At 43.8% G+C, this 15912-nt stretch overlaps 1 protein-coding gene across 1 annotated transcript in view; it reads right to left on the bottom strand.

The window, feature by feature from the left end:
- Positions 1-15912, bottom strand: part of LOC139408455 (prickle-like protein 1) — a 50703-nt gene that overhangs the window by 22028 nt on the left and 12763 nt on the right. The gene's annotated exons all lie outside the window — the stretch shown is intronic.

The raw sequence follows: 15912 nt of genomic DNA, 5'->3' as shown, positions 1-15912 counted from the left end.
GAGGACTGTTCAACCAGATGATCATCCCACTACTCCCACACTCTTCCACCTCCGTAAATCCCTGTATCCCACCCCCTAACCCCTCTTCCCACCCCCTAACCCAGCCACTCAGAGGCAGGGCCAGGCTCAGGGTGTCTCCGCCCTTTGGTGACCCTCCTCTCACACTTCAAACACACATCAAATGAGAACCACCAGTGAGCCTTCCCCACAGGAACTCTTTCACTGACGAGCGCATCACATCACATCAGCGACAAATGCCACAGCTTGGGTTACCACCAGACTGATGGTGGTCAACCCCACTACGACAATGGCTCTCACATGACATTCCTATCTCTCCTTCCCCTATTAAACTGTTGCAGGAACTGTGGGAAGTGTTCAGTGTTGTTAATCTTCTTTTATTAGAACCTCACGTCTTGTATTTCCTGATGTGATACAATGTGACCTATGCTTCTTTAAGGAGGGTAGTCTTGTAAGATGCAGGCAGTCTCAGTTTGAGTGTGCTAAGAAAACATTTTCCATCACATGACCATTGACCACTTCTCCCTGTCCCCTACAATACTGAACTGCCTGCTGAAAGTCCTCCCTTACGTTCCCAGTCAACAATGACGTCAGCAAGACCGCATCACAGAGAAAGAATAATGCAACTCTGGATTCAATCCACAGGGGTGCTTTACATAACAATAACAGAAGTAGTCTCTATACTCTCAATACAAATGAACCACTTCCACAAGGAAGCTCTATTATCAGCTACACTCAGGGGGTAGGAGGTCAGACATTTTAGACAGAGAGAGGATAATAAACTTTTCTAAGTATCATAAACTTACAATTTCATCTCTGAAATCTGTGTAGGGTTGAAAGGTCACATTGGCACCAGTTCACTGACAAACATGCTGGAACCATTGTACCGAATTTATGATGTGTTGAGTATTGTGTATTGCCCCTGTTCAGTGGCCTTTGACTAAGGAACTACTGACAGAAACTCCCCCCGATATGAGCAAGCAGGACAGCAGGTCTGGAGTCAATTCCATTTTAATTCAGTCAATTCAGGAAGTAAAATGAAATTCCAAACTCCCTGACTTGGTAGAATTGAATTGAAATGAAATTGAACCCAACTTCACAGGACAGTTGACCTCTCCGTCTCCTTCCTGTCCTAAGGAAAGGAATGTGTAAAAGGTGTAGAAGTTCTTCCTGTTGTCTATTGCCTCAGGCTGAAGCTGAGGTTGTGGAGACTGTCACCCTGTGCTTCCTCTGTGGTGGCTGGAGGTCTGTCCATGTCTAAACAAATTTCCTAGCTACTCTGGGGACATCATTATGGGGGACACCACATGCCTAACCACCTCAGAGTTAGGGAAATATCAGGCTTTATCCTAATATGGATGCTTGTTTATTTCACTGAAAATAATATTGTGTGTATGCTTTTGTTTGAGTGTGTGTACTGTGTGTGTGTGTGTGGACAATGCCATTGTTGCAGCCAAGGTCGGGGAGCCCCACTGACACACCACACAGCAGGTACCAGTGCAGGCCACAGGCCTTTGCACCGACCCAAATGACCTTCTGCCCCTGCCTCATTAGCAAGTCATAGAGGGAGGGACAACTCTGCATCCTGCCTGCAGGCTATTCAGGCCAAGACAAGGTTGAATTGGAAAAACATCAGTTACAGAAATTCTATAGAATAGCGATAAGAAACAGATACAAATTGTTAAATGATTTTAACAGAAAGTCACTAAACGGGATGTAATATCTACAAACTATGGAAATCTGACTGTAGATTTCTGCGTTGGCTATGTGGTGATATTGAAATTGTCAGACTTCCTTCTCATCGTGATTGGAAGAAAGTTGACTAACTGGTTCAAAGGGCCAATGCACATGGAAGAGTGTTGCAGTGGCACTCGTGGATTGCAAGTCACTTCAATGCGGATCTGAAATTTGCCTGAATCCATATACATTCAATTGAATCTTATCCCACACATTTGAATTTTTACATTTTTTATTTAACCTTTATTTAACTAGGTAAGTCAGTTAAGAACAAATTCTTATTTATAATGACGGCCTACCCCGGCAAAACCCGGACGACGCTGGGAAAATTGTGCGACGCCCTATGGGAATTCCAATCACGGCCAGTTGTGATACAGCCTGGAATCGAACCAGGGTCTGTAGTGATGCCTCCAGCAATGAGATGCAGTGCCTTAGACCGTTGTGCCACTCGTGAGCCCAATCTTTCATCAATTATACAACTCTTAAGTTTGATGACTGAATCTATCAATACATCATTTCAAGTCAATGTCAAAAGACGTCAACCATTTCGGCCATGTGTTCATCATGTGTTTCATGCATATGTTTCTTATTCCACTCTACCAGATACAGTACATAAACAAGAAAAACATTGTCTTCCATTCTGAAGCTGGCTGCGGTACAACTCTATTGTTAGAAAGGGGTCTCTGACAATTTCACAGTTCAAGGTTTGACCACAAGACAAGCCCAACATCCCTCACTTGTGTATGTGTTCCACACACCCCTGACCTGTGACCCTTAGGGGTCATTCATAAATGTCTACCACCGGGGGCTTTACAGCCCCACACACAGACACACACACACACACACGACCAAGCTGCACCTCACACCTGGTCTCTGGTCCGTATCACCTTCTAATGCAGTTAAACAAAACCCCACAAGCTCACCTCGCTGTCGTTGCCCTCCAGTTAGAGTCTAGCTATAGCATTCCTCGACAATGACAGGACAGGACTAACAACAAGAGTAAGGAGGCAGGACCAACACCAAACAATAATAAAACAACACACAACATTCTTCAGTGGTCAAACTGGCCTCGCCCTTGAACACGGACTCACAAAACCAAAAAGTCTGGGGTAGCAAACACAATCCCACGGGGCTGTAAGATGCCCAGTAAAATATTTCACAACTGTGCAGTTGTATGAGTTCATGGCCTACGTATTGCAATTCACGTCATCACACTAGTGGTCATGTGCGGCTCAGTTGGTAAAGTCGTGGGTTCAATTCCCGCAGGGATCACATACTAACAACGTGCACTGCTTTTCTTGCAGGCTTCTTTTGATAGAAACGTCTGCTAAGTGGCATATAGCCTATCATATATCCTCAACTCTACCCCATCACAGAGGCTATAAAGCGGAAACAGTGTAGGGGCAATGAGAAGGTCATGACAATCTCGGCTATGGGACTCCTCTCCCCCGCAGTGCACAGCACAGTGTAGTATACCCTGGCAGTTTAGGGTTAGGGTTAGTTTACAGTTTACTGTCGTCGTTCAGGGCCCATTGTTGAGAATAGCACCCACTGATGTGTGAGTTACCTTATCATAAAAGCTAGAAGCCTGACTGTCTCATTCTCGAGGCCTTTAATGACCTGCCAATGCACCTAGGGTATCACCAGGAGAGGAGCCTGACACAAAGCCCCAGAGTCATAAAGATAAATAAACCCCATAAACCCCTATCACTCTACTGTAATAACAATCCATTTGACGCACTGAAAGAGGGGGAGAAAAGGGGTCAGAAAAAGGGGGGGGGAGAAAAAGGTCAACTGGTAGTGGTGGTGGAGCTACAGTAGCAGAACAGTCATTGGTGGAACAGGCAGCGTTGATATTGACTTAGCTAGATTGGTGCTGACAAACCCAGGTCAGACAGAGCATGGTGGGATGGGGCTTAGAGGCTTGTTAGCCTTCTAACCCTCAGATAACCCATTTTAACAGTTTTCACACAGCTGGGCAGGCACGTCGCCAGTGCATTTGAATACAGAGCATTGAGAACAGTGAGAACAAATCGCTGCCTGGCTATTTTAATGTCAAACTACATTGGTATTAATGTCATGTTGGGATTGGGCATTTGGTTAAGTAATTGTTATAAATGTGTTATACACTTAACCTTTCTGAAAGGGATTATTGTGTGATTCATCACTCCAGCAAGCGTCATTAATCATAATGAAAAATATTAGAAAATCATTTTTTATTTCTATTTTGCAATGGCCGCATCTGAACTTTTAAACCTTGACTGCAAATGGATTACGGTCCATAATGGTATTAAGTTATACAAGCAAAATAAGGTTTCTAGTATATGATGTCAGACCGTGTGAGGGAATATGTAACAAATTACTTTGCAAGTATGTAAAGGAATGGAATGCACAGGGATATTCTATTCCATTATATTTAGATGTAACTGGAGTACCAGGATATTGTTCCAATCATGAAACTCCTCCATGCATTGCATTGAATGGCATTGAATTGCATCGCAAAAGCAATGCCTACATAACACATCTGTGAGTGGCCTGTCAAAACATCTTGGGGCAATATACATAGTCTAGATGTGCCGCCACTTTATAACGACAACACTCCTGTCTAACTGCATCACCAACACTGTTACAGTACAATCTAGGCCTGCATCCCAAATGGCACTCTATTCCCTATATAGTGCACTAATTGTTGGGCCCTGGTCAAAAGCAGTGCACTAAATAGGGAATAGGGTGCCATTCGGGATGTATCCTAGGATAGTCAGGGATAGGTTGGTCATCGTATTTCACCCTCAATTTGACACCCTCTCACCCAGTTGTAAAGTGGGGAGCTCATTGAATACAATGGGAAGTATAGAGCGACAGAGCTCCTCAGGGCTGTTAAAGGGAGGAATAACCTTTATTTGAGGACACTATCACTGAACAAAGGACCATGGCAGTCTACACACAGCAGAGACTAAAGCTAAATGGGAAGTATACTACACACTTACTAGCATAAAAGCTGCTGCCATAGTAACAGAGCAAAGCCTGTCATGTGTGGTCCTGCTCTTGTTAACTTTAAAATGACAGTTCAACAGTTTGTTTAAGGTTAAGCTGAGATCTCTGGTGAGTTTCTGAGAACTCTGGTGAGTAAAAATGTATACAGTATTACATATAGCAAGTGAACTTGAAACTTTGTTCAATTCGAATGTCTTTCTTTTGAAAAAGGCTATTTCTTTCCGTATCTGACAGAAAACTTTTAATTTTCCTGCTTCTGTTCCTGTTGGAACAGCACTCAGTAGGTCAACATCCAGGTTCAGGATGTGACTCCTGCTCTCTGAGAATGACCTCTAACCTCTGACCAGACTTCTAGCTGACCTCAGCGTCAGAAGGATACACCACCCGCAACATTTGACACACAAAAAGACACAAACAAAACTGCAACTAAACACATCACACATCTGGGACTTACTTTTCCTCCAGCTCTCCTCAGAGTTAAACACTTTATCCACTTGCATGTTGAGGGACACACACACACCACACACCAAGGAGGAGGGAAACCATTTCCTGTTTGTTTCTAGCCCAAAGCTAAACTGGCACATTTTCTGGACCGCCTAGTTGAACCCGCCAGGGTGCGAGCGCTCCGTGGCTAGTCGTTGTAACGAAGGAGGCCATGAAATAAAATGAAAAAATCCATTCCCTTCCTTCCCACACATGGAAGCGTTTTCCCGACGACCCACAAGGCCTTCAAAAGGCAAACTATGGCAGTCGACAATACTCTTGAGTGAAACAGTTAAACACTTCTTCTCTCAGCACAGTCAGGGATCCCATCAAACGCACAAATAAAATACAATCAAATTGCATTTGTCACATGCTGAATATAACAGGTGTATTAAAAAAAAGTAAGTAAGAAAAATTTGCTAAATAAACTAAAAGTAAAATAGTAACACAATAAAATAACAATAACGAGGCTATATGCAAGTACAGAGTCAATGGGAAGGGGTACGGGTTAGTCTACAGTACCAGTCAAAAGTCTGGACACACTTACTCATTCCAGGGTTTTTCTTTATTTTTTACTATTTTCTACATTGTAGAATAATAGTGAAGACATCAAAACTATGAAATAACACATATGGACTCATGTAGTAACCAAAAAAGTGCTAAACAAATCAAAATATAGTTTATATTTGAAAATCTTCAAAGTAGCCACCCTTTGTCTTGATGACAGCTTTGCACACTCTTGGCATTATCTGGGCAGCTCTAGTCTTTAGCTTAGTGAGGATGTTTCCAGAAATCTATGGCTTCTGGTTGGGATATGTACGTACGGTGGGTACGATATCGTCGATGAACTTATTAATGAAACCGGTGACTGATGTGGTATTACTCCTCAATGCCATCGATTGAATCCCGGAACATATTCCATTCTGTGCTAGTGAAACAGCACTGTTTGCCTAGCATCCAGTTCATCTGACCACTTCCGTATAGAGCGCATCACTGTTACTTCCTGTTTGAGTTTTGCTTGAAAGTAGTAATCAGAAGGATAGAGTTATGGTCAGATTTGCCAAATGGAGGGCAAGGTAGAGCTTTGTACATGTCTCTGTGTGTGGAGTAAAGGTGATCTAGATTTGTTTTCTTTCTAGTTGCACATGGTATAAATGACTTAAAATGGATTTCAGTTTTCCTGCATTAAGGTCCCTGTCCACTAGGAGCGCCGCCTCTGGTTGAGCATTTTCTTGTTTTCTTATGACCTTATACAGCTCATTGAGTGTGCTCATTGAGTGTGATCAGCATCAATTTGTGGTGGTAAATAGACAGCTGCGAAGAATATAGATGAAAACTCTCTTGGTAAATAGTGTGGCCTACAGCTTATCATGAGGTACTCTACCTCAGGCGAGCAAAACCTTGAGGCTTCCTTAATATTAAAGATTGCGCACCAGCTGTTGTTGACAATGAAACACGCACCACCCTCGGAGGCTGCTGTACTGTCTTGCTGATGCACAGAAAACCCCGCTAACTGTATATTATCCATGCTCTTGTTCAGCCACGACTCTGTGAAACATAGGATATTACTGTTTTTCATTGATTGGATAGTCTCGAATGGAGCTCATCCAGTTTATTTTCCAGTTACTACACGTTCGCCAGTAGATTGGAGGGTAAAGGCGGATTATCCACTCGTCAATGCAGTCTCACCAGACATCCGGCTCTTCGACCTCTGTAACAGCGTCTCCTCTTCATACGAATGTCAGGGATATGGGCCTGGTTTGGGAAGAGCAGTATTTCCTTCGCGCCCAACACATTAAAGAAAAATCATTGTCCAGTTAGAGGTGAGTAATTGCTGTTCTGATGTCCAGAAGCTCCTTTCCGTTATATGAAACGATGGCGGACAAATTATAACATTTCTTTTAAACTGTGCAAAAATCACACATAATAGTACAATTGGTCGGGAGCCCATAAAGCGGCGGTCATCCCCTCCGGCGCTATTCTGTTTTTTAACAGCATATTTATTGTCATTTTTTACAATCATCAGCAAAAATAGGACACAGATGTTATTCCTTCCACCTACACAGCATGCTACATGGGAGCACATCGTGTAAAACCCTTCCCTCCCCAACACACGCTTCAATGATTAACAAGAAGAAAATGAGACAGAATGACCTTCACATCCAATGCTAGAAAATAAATTATTCAACGCAAAAACAAGTAATAATAACAATGCATTAATGAAGAAAATAATAATGAGGCAGCTAAGGTGACGTCTCTAGAAACTGCTGAAAGTCCCCCCCAGACATCAGTAAATTCAAAGGGTTTATTATGTAAATTGTATGTAATTTTTTCAGATGGAATATAGGAATTTAGCTATTTTAGCCACATCTGCTTGCTTGGCGGAGTGTTACTCTTCCATATAATAGCTCCGGCGCCATTCTTAACACAATCATTAACATTCCTGGAGGAACACTGGCTCTGTTAGCTACAGTATTTTATAACAGGCTAATTTAACATGCTCCAGTACCACTGCACAGAGGGAACTCTGACACAGTCAGTAGTGATGCTTCATTCTCATTAAGGTGGTAGTAAAAAAAACAGAACAGAAAGAAGAAGAGAAAGGAAAAGAGGCTGAATTATACCACTCCTTCCATAGCCCCCATGGCCTTCCTCCCCTGGCTCTGATGTTGACCTCTTCACCTCTAAATGTGGATGGCTAGCTAGCGGTCACAGGTAGCCTAGAGTTAAGCTTCAGGGGACATAGAAGTCCCAGACCCCATTATTAGACTTCTGTCCAGGGGCCAGGGGTGAAGTATGAGACGTCCATCGTCACCAGACAGTTTGCGCTGGTTGAGTAGACAGCTATGTTTGACCATGGCCCTGGGCTGGGCTCGGGGGACCAGTGTCCAGGCCTGTCTGTAGCTGGGGGTCGCATTGTGGACAACAGAAAAGGTCAGAGGTCGCCACAGAGGGGTAATTCATGAAACACACCAAGAATTTCACTGCCGATAGACTGCTGATGGGTACTTATCACAGGGGGAGGCCGTTCCTTCTCTTACTATAACAAAAGCGGTACCTGCTGTGTTCCGACCCGGTAGCGATCTACCGATTATACTTGTAGAATCGCAATGCTCATCAGTGGCCAACAACTTGACTTTGAGCCAATCAGAGAGCACAAACCCCCACATGGGGGAGCAATTACGTACATTTTCTCGTATATATCCACCAGTGTAAGCTCCTCAGAAGAAGGGGAAGACCATCCTCAGCGAATTTCGTAAAAATACAAATAGTGAAACATTAAAAAGTGATCCTTTTTAGATAACACTATACTAAATATGTTCATGTAACCAAATAATAGATTAAAAAACACTATTTTGCAATGAAGGTCTACCATAGCATCAGCAGCACTCTGTAGGGTAGCACCATGATGTAGCCGGAGGAGAGCTATCTTCTGTCCTCTGTGTACATTCCTCAATACAAAACCTTCAATCCCCCTCTTCAAAGGGGGGGGGGGGACTCTTGACCCAAACTGCTACAGACCTATATCTATCCTACCCTGCCTTTCTAAGGTCTTCGAAAGCCAAGTTAACAAACAGATCACCGACCATTTCGAATCCCACCGTACCTTCTCCGCTATGCAATCTGGTTTCAGAGCTGGTCATGGGTGCACCTCAGCCACGCTCAAGGTTCTAAACGATATCTTAACCGCCATCGATAAGAAACAATACTGTGCAGGAGTATTCTTTTTTTTTTTTTTTGAATTTTACCCCTTTTTCTCCCCAATTTCGTAGTATCCAATTGTTGTAGTAGCTACTATCTTGTCTCATCGCTACAACTCCCGTACGGGCTCGGGAGAGACGAAGGTTGAAAGCCATGCGTCCCCCGATACACAACCAACCAAGCCACTGCTTCTTTAACACAGCGCACATCCAACACCGTGCACCTGGCCACCTTGGCTAGCGCACACTGCGCCCAGCCCGCCACAGGAGTCGCTGGTGCGCGATGAGACAAGGACACCCCTACCGACAAAGCCCTCCCTAACCCGGGCGACGCTAGGCCAATTGTGCGTCGCCCCACGGACCTCCCGGTCGCGGCCGGTTACGACAGAGCCTGGGCGCGAACCCAGGACTCTGATGGCACAGCTGGCGCTGCAGTAACAGGTGTATTCTTTGACCTGGCCAAGGCTTTCGACTCTGTCAATCCCCACATCCTCATCGGCAGTGTCAACAGCCTTGGTTTCTCAAATTATTGCCTCGCCTGGTTCACCAACTACTTCTCCGACAGACTTCAGTGTGTCAAATCTGAGGGCCTGTTGTCCGGGCCTCTGGCAGTCTCTATGGGGGTGCCACAGGGTTAAATTCTTGGACCGACTCTCTTCTCTGTATATATTAATGATGTCGCTCTTGCTGCTGGTGAGTCTCTGATCCAATATCCTGATTTTAAAAAATCCTACAAATCACATGTTGCCTGTCTGCAACAAACTTGAAACATTTTATCAACTATTAACTTGGGTCCAGCCTGTAGTGAAGTTTCCGCTACCGAACTTGCAACATTGTATTAAATATTCTAGGCCCTCAGAGTTTCCTGTGCCAGTGAGCTCGGGACAGACACAGCTGTAGGCTATTTGTGCAAGGGATAAGAAGCAGTGCTTGACTTGGGCAGGAGCTCACCGGAGCGGAGTACCAGCACCTAAAATGTTCTACTGCTTAAGCTCCTGTTCCTCTTATAGAATATTAGCTCAAAAGTAATGTGGAGCTCCTGCACCTAAATATAAACAGTAGCAGCACCCAAAATGAGTACTGGAACCTATTTCAGTCCAAGTCAACCACTGATAAGTAAATCAGGTAGGCCTATTTTATGATGTTTCCACTGGATCAGAGCATGACATCTTTCACTTTCACACTGAATTGTTATCGAAAGGAAGAGAGCTGGAAAGATTTTTCAAATACATCGAGGAACTATTGTCATTCTCAACAGATGTAAAAACAGACTTTGTTGCTTGCTTTTTAAGGTGAAGAAAACATAACTTTGAGAATCTCCACAGTTCATTAGTGGTGGTGCATTATACCAATCAGAAATACTATCAGATCCACAAATGGGCACATTTGTGTCTGTATTTGCACGCTGGCCAGGTAGCCTATACGTTCTCAGGTGTGAGTCCTTACTCAACATTGCAAATAATGTGTCCACTCTGACAATAAGAAAGGTAAGACTGGAATAATAATATATTGAATGCATTAACAGAAATTACCATAACCAAACAAACATTGTAGATTAGAAATTACAGGGATTAACGGTAAATGTACTACTGGCGATGTATTTAATAGGGAAGTGATATTGACCAGTCGACTAATTGGGGTCAGTCCTAAGAAGCAGCTTTTTATGAAGCTATAGTTCTATTAGCTATGTTGACTATGACGTTAATATGGTGAAAACTATGTAGGCTGTGTTTAACAGTTAGCGTCATGGTATGAAAGTTTGGCTTCGTAAGGTTTTTTCGCCTGGTCACATACAGCTGTTGTATTGTTCACGGAAGTCCACAAGTGAAGGGAAAAGGTGAGAGGAGGAGAGAGCGTAGATGCGAGAAGGAATTATATATACAACGAGCAAAGTTATCATGCGGTTTTATATGTGGCGGCTAGTTCTGTGTTTGCTTGCGATCAGGGGTCTAATCATTCTGCCGATTCTGTTGAAAAACATTTCTTAAACGGAATTAAATGGGACGAAACGGGGATAAACATACCTGGCTTTATCCAATAGAAACTCTTGTTTGCAACTGTTGTACTAATGATTAAAACCTAGATCAGCAGCTAGATGTCACTGCCTATCACCTTGATTACTCTTATTTATCTTGACCTGTGCACCTGCGTTGTAAACTTTCATTCGTTGGCTAGGCTGTATCAACCTCATGGTGGGTTATAGGGAACATTTTAGTATCATGTAGTAGCCTAAACCTGTCAATGTTACATTGAGCTAGGTGAATGGAATATGCTGTAATAGAAATAAGGCCATGCTCATAAAAATGTATTTGTCCTCCCTCATCTTAAATGGGACCGGCTGCCAGTGATATCCACGGATGAGTCAGTAACATTTCATTTGCATTGAAGGCTATGGGTTGGTAGCTAGCACAGACGCAATGCACACAACACTAGATACTTCCTCCAAGGTAGCTAATCACTGTAGCTAGTATTGACATTATAATGAAATGACAATGGATTATCTAGTTTCCATGAAACAATTGTCTGTGTTAGCTTCTGAGTTAGTGCAGTCCTTAGCTAGCTAGCTAGCGATGTTGTGCTGGCTAGCAAATATGCTAATGTTAGCTAGTTAAACATTTGGCTATGGGCTGGCACTGGCAGTATGGGATTATGGAGAGTGAATTAAATTGTTTCCTCATCATCTTGCTAGGTAGTTATATAGCTGTGGCCATCTGGCTAGTATCAACACAGGCTTTCTACAAATAGCAACATTTGCGTAGATACACTACATGACCAAAAGTATGTGGACACCTGCTTGTCGAAAAAAATCAAATTTCAAAATCATGGGCATTAATATGTAGTTGGTCCATCCCTTGCTGCCATAACAGCCTCCACTCTTCTGGAAAGGCTTTCCACTAGATGTTGGAACATTGCTGTGGGGATTTGCTACCATTCAACCACAAGAGCATTAGTGAGGTCGGGGATTGATGTTGGGCGATTAGGCCTGGCTCGCAGTCGGCGTTCCAATTCATCCCAAAGCTGTTCGATGGGGTTAAGGTCAGGGACCTGTGCAGGCAAGTCAAATTATTCCACACCGATCTCGACAAACAATTTCTGTATGGACCTCGCTTTGTGTACAGGGGCATTGCCATGCTGGAACAGGAAAGGGCCTTCCCCAAACTATTGCCATGAAGTTGGAAGCACAGAATCATCTAGAACACATATGTCAGAGTCAAGGCCCGCGGGCCACATCCGGCCCGCAAGAAGGTTTTTTACGGCCCCTGGGATGATCTTGATTTATTATTAGAACCGGCCCGCAGCAAGCCGGCAGCCCGCAGATCTTTTACACGCACCAATACTACATTTCCCACAATGCAAAGGTGACGCACCGAGCAGTAGGCTGCTTCATTTCAATATTTATTGGCACAGCAGTCGTCAGCATCACAGTAAAATTAACTTTCAGATACCCATCAAAAATGGCAAAACGGAAGGTGGATACTGAGAACCGGGGGTTTCAAACAAGGTGGGAGCGGAGTATATGTTCACGAAGGTAGCTGGAAAACCTGTGTGTCTTCTGTGTGGAGAAAGTGTGGCGGTACTGAAAGAGTATAATCTGAGACGACATTATGAAACGAAACACGCGGACAAAAACAAGAATATGGACATGGAACAAAGGCTACAAAAGGCAGAGGAATTAAAACGAGGCCTCAAATCTCGACAGGCTCTGTTCAAAAAAGCCAAATCACAAGGCCAGGCTGCTGTCAAGGCCAGTTTTATTTTGGCAGAAGAGATCGCTAAATCAGCCCGGCCATTTACGGAGGGGGATTTCATCAAAAACTGCATGATTAAAGTTTGTGACGAAGTTTGCCCAGAAAAAAGGCAACTCTTTTTAAATGTGAGTCTGAGCAGAAACACCATTGCCGAGAGAGTAGACCAGTTGTCCATCAATCTAAAAGAGCAGCTTGTGAAAAAGGGAAAAGATTTTATTGCATATTCCTTGGCTGTGGATGAGAGCACCGACATTTCTGACATTGCCCAGTTGTCAATTTTCATCCGCGGAGTGGACTCCAACCTAAGCGTGACAGAGGAGTTTTTGGCTTTACGTCCTATGCATGGCACAACTACGGGGCATGATTTGTATGAAGAGGTGTCAAGATGTGTAAATGAGATGGAGCTGCCTTGGGAAAAACTTGTGGGTTTGACAACCGACGGAGCACCTGCGATGTGTGGACACAGGAGCGGACTGGTGGCGAAGATACGGGAAAAGATGCAAGAGGAAAACGCGACAGGTGAGCTGACAGCTTATCATTGTATCATACACCAGGAAGCGTTGTGCGGTAAAGCCTTGAAAATGGAGCATGTAATGAGCATCATCACGCGCACAGTTAACTTTATCAGAGCCAAAGGTTTGAATCACCGCCAGTTCAAGGCATTTCTGACGGAGTTAGAAACGGAGCATGGTGATTTGCCTTATCACACAGAGGTGCGATGGCTAAGCCAGGGAAAGGTGCTTCAAAGATGTTTCGAGCTTCGTGAGGAGATTTGTCTGTTCTTGGACAGCAAAGGGAAAGACACAACACAACTCCGAGACGAAATGTTTCTGTGTGAAATGGCTTTTCTGTGTGACATTACGAGTCATCTGAATGCAATAAACTTGCAGCTGCAGGGTCGGGATCGTGTCATCTCTGATATGTACAGTACAGTGAAGGCATTTAAAACCAAACTGACTCTGTGGGAGACGCAGATGCGGAAAGAAAATTTGAGCCACTTTCCCAGCTGCCAGACCATGAAAGAGAAGCTCTCTACCAGTGCGTTCCCGAGCACACAGTTGGCTGATAAAATAGGTATGCTTGCCGCTGACTTTCGACGCCGATTTGCTGACTTTGAAGCACAAAAAAGCAGGTTGGAACTGCTCGGTAACCCATTTGCTGTTGACGTGGAAAGCTCACCACCAAACCTCCAAATGGAGTTGATTGACCTCCAATGCAATGATGCACTGAGGGCAAAATATGCGGCAGTGGGTGCTGCGGAGTTCGCCCGTTTCCTCCCCGGCACAATGCCCCAGCTGCGCATCCAGGCTGCTCAAACGTTGTCTATGTTTGGCAGCACATACCTGTGTGAACAACTGTTTTCTTTGATGAACCTGAACAAAACATCACACAGAAGTCGACTTACTGCTGAACACCTCCACTCAATTCTGAGGATTTCTTCAGCTCAGAGCCTTACCCCGAACATTGATGAACTTGTGGAAAAGATGGGACACCACCAAGTATCACCCTCAACCTCAAACAAGTGAACATTACTGTGCAATCACATATTTAGAGTTTTTACTCAGTTCAAGTTTAAAAGTTAAAATTTAATATTTGTTTTCACTGCATGTTACTTCTCCTTAAACAAAGTGTTGTTTTTGATTAATAGATTTTTGCACTTTATTTTTTTGTATTTCAATCCAATTATATTTTAAAAATATTTCAGTTGAGTGGATGATAGAAAATTGCTATTATTGTTTTTTCTTTGAAGTAAATTTAGCCCACTTTTGCTAAAATAGAAAATATAGTCTACTGATGGTGCCTTGAATACCGGTTTCTTTCATTTAATGTTCATGTTATGGGGATATTTATATAAAGGAAATTTGTCTTTTGTGTCTGTTGAAAATTAAAGATTACTGACAGAGCCATAAGAAAATATTGCTTTATTTATCTGATCATATTGTAATATATTTGTTAGGTTTTCAGTAGGTTCAATTAGGTTCACTAGACTATATGCGTCATTTAAAAATTTTTCAATGAACATTCGAACAGTCCGGCCCTCGTCTTGTAGCTGATTTTTTTATTTGGCCCTCCGTCCATTTGACTTTGACACCCCTGATCTAGAATGTCATTGTATGTTGTAGCATTAAGATTTCCCTTCGCTGGAACTAAGGGGCCTAACCTGAACCATGGCAAACAGCCCCAGACCATTATTCCTTATTCACCAAACTTTACAGTTGGCACTACGCATTCGGGCAGGTAGCATTCGCCTGGCATCCACCAAACCCAGATTACTCTGTCAGACTGCCAGATGGTGAAGCGTGACTCGTCACTCCAGAGAACGCGTTTCCACTGCTCCAGAGTCCAATGGCGGCAACCTTTACACCACTCCAGCTGACGCTTGGCATTGTGAGTGGTGATCTTAGGCTTGTGTGCGGCTGCTCGGCCATGTAAACCCATTTCTTGAAGCTCTCGACGAACAGTTATTGTGCTGACGTTGCTTCTAGAGGGAGTTTGGAAATTGGTAGTGAGTGTTGCAACCAAGTACAGACGATACGCGCTGCGTGCTTCAGCACTCGGCGGTCCAGTTCTGTGAGCTTCTGTGGCCTACCACTTTGCGGCTGAGCCATTGTTGCTCCTAGACGGTTCCATTTCACAATAACAACACTTACAGTTGACCAGGGCAGCTCTAGCAGGGCAGTAATTTGATGAACTGACTTATTGGAAAGTTCACTGAGCTCTTCAGTAAGACCATTGTACTGCCAATGTTTGTCTATGGAGCTTGCATGGTTGTGTGCTTGACCTGTCAGCAACGGGTGTGACTGAAATAGCCGAATCCATTAATTTGAAGGGCTGTCCACATACCTTTGTACGGTCGGCAGGCAAACGTTGGACAATCCTACCGGTGTGTCTGAGCTTTAAGAGCGATCCATTCAGAGAGCCATTCTGAAGTCTGCTGAAAGACCACAGAACTCTGAGTCAGAAGAACATTACGGACTGTTAAAATAAATATTATGCTGACTCAAAGTGTGTAGCTAGCTAGTTAGTGCACACAAGATTTAGATTCTGGGAGATTACAGAGGAACAGACATAGCCGACGGAGGCCAAGCTATAACCATTATAGTGCCCTGGGCCCGGGAGGTTAAACTGAACGCACAGCTTTAACAGTGTGCAGGCTAGGCTATGTGAGGAATGGAAAACAGGACACCAGCCCCTGTCTTATCACCTCACAGATTGCACATGTCATTCCC

Source organism: Oncorhynchus clarkii, chromosome 1 (genome assembly GCF_045791955.1).
Source record: "Oncorhynchus clarkii lewisi isolate Uvic-CL-2024 chromosome 1, UVic_Ocla_1.0, whole genome shotgun sequence".
Lineage (NCBI taxonomy): Eukaryota > Metazoa > Chordata > Actinopteri > Salmoniformes > Salmonidae > Oncorhynchus > Oncorhynchus clarkii.
This window is presented reverse-complemented; position numbering and strand designations above follow the sequence as displayed.